The sequence below is a fragment of the Orycteropus afer genome, unplaced genomic scaffold (assembly GCF_000298275.1).
Source record: "Orycteropus afer afer isolate SDZICR_OR568_19922 unplaced genomic scaffold, OryAfe1.0 scaffold00146, whole genome shotgun sequence".
Lineage (NCBI taxonomy): Eukaryota > Metazoa > Chordata > Mammalia > Tubulidentata > Orycteropodidae > Orycteropus > Orycteropus afer.
Genome location: NW_006921733.1, coordinates 6,460,019 through 6,462,021, shown reverse-complemented (window position 1 = coordinate 6,462,021; position 2,003 = coordinate 6,460,019).

Here is a 2,003-nt window from a genome sequence, read left to right as displayed (position 1 = left end):
TCTTTTTGTTTGTAGTTGTCCTCACTTGCCAATTGATGTCTCTGGTTACCTGTTTACAATCTTCTAAGCTCATTTTACTTTGGATATGTCCATAACTGTGGTTCCTGGGTTATGTCATCTTCTATATTGCTTGTTCATTGTTATTTACTAGTTTTTGTTCTCTGTTCAAAGGACTCCCTTTAACATCTCTTGTAAGGTTGGTCTGGCTTTAAGAAATTCCTTCAGTTTCTGGTTATCTGGAAATCTCCTAATTTCACCATCATGTTTGAGGGACAATTTAGCCAGATATATAATTCTTGGTTGAAAAAAATTTCTCTTTTAGGGTTTTATATATACCATCCCTTTGCCGTCTCATTTGCATGGTTTCTGCTGAGAAATCAGAGCTTATTCTTACTGGCTGTCCTTTGTAGGTAACTTTTTGTTTTTCCCATGTTGCTCTCAGGATTCTGTCTTTGTCTCTGGTTTTGATGAGTTTGATGATGATGTGTCTTGGTGATTTTCTTTTGGGTTCTATCCTGTTTGGCGTTCATTGGACTTCCTGAATGGATACATTCTCATCTTTCATCGTATCAGGGAATTCCTGATTGCTTTTATTTTTCTCTTCCTGTTCTGGAATTCCAATGACACATAGGTTTTTCCTTTTGATGATATCCCACATCAACTTTAGGGTTTCTTCATTTTGTTTTGATTTTTTTTTTTTTTTCTGATTGATCACTTTCCAAAAAAGTATTCAGGTATTTGTCTTCAATCTCATTAATTCTGTCTTCCATTGCATCAATTCTGCTCATTTGCCCTTCCAATGTGTTATTTATTTCTGACAATTTAGTATTAATCTTCTGGATTTCTATCTGTAGATTTATAATCATTTCTAATTTTTCATTTTGTTCTTGTATTTTCTTCCAAAATTCTTCTTGGTTTTTTTCCTGTGTTTTCTTTGGTCTGTCTCTCAATCATTTGAAGATAGCTTAAGATAATTCTTTTGAATTCCTTATCAGAGAGTTCCAATGCTGCTTCTTCCTCAGGGATGTACTCTGGGTCTCTATCCTGCTCACTTTTTTCTATCACTTTATCTTGCTTCTTTGTGTGGAATGTGATGGTCCATTGTCTCTGAGGCATTGTGGCACTGTTGTATTTAGATTTCTGTTAACTGTTTGTTAAGAGCAGCCGGGGGTGATTCAGCCTCTTCTTGGTGGTTGTTTATTGTTGGCCCATTGGTGGAGAAGGAGGTGGTGGCTGTCACTCAGTAAGTGAAGTTTCAGAAGTTGTGGGCATAGCTGTCTTATGGGGACTGTTGCTGTCACCCAGTCAGTTAGACAAAAATTACAACTGAATAACCATAAAAAAAACTAAAAGTTCCTGGACAGAAAATACACCATGTAAGCACACAGGAACAGTAATCAAAAAAAGAAAAAAGGGAAAAAGAAGAATTAAAAGCAAGAAAACCTGCCATATCTGGTGATATTAAGAGAAAAAAGGTAGAGAAGGAGACTAATGAAGAAAAATATGGGGAGAATGCAAAATAATAACAAGGAATGGGATTAACTATGAGAAGAAAAGAGAAAAAAAAATGCAACCAGGAACAGGGAAAAGAAAAGAAGCTGAAAACTAGGACCTGAGAGGGGATAAATAAAGAATAATAGTAAAAAGGACAAAAGTATTATTAATAATAATAGTTTAAAAACAGACAAAATCTAGCAAACTAATAACCAGGAAAATGAAAGAGAAAAAGGAAAAAAAAAATCAGGGGAGGGCAGAGGAGGGTACCCAGGCTCCATCAGAGCACAAAGACTGGGATGGTGTTCCTGTGGGCCCAGAAGGTGGGTGGGAGTGAGGGACAGCCACAACTCCGTTTACCATGTGGGTGTACAGTATAAGAGTAACAAGGGAATGTTGCACCTTTTCAGTCGTCCAGGTCCAGAGTGTCCTTGGGGTTACTGGCAAGTGGAATCTGTTCTTAAGCCCCTGGAATCTGGGAGAGCACTGTCTCTTTAAATATCCAAAAT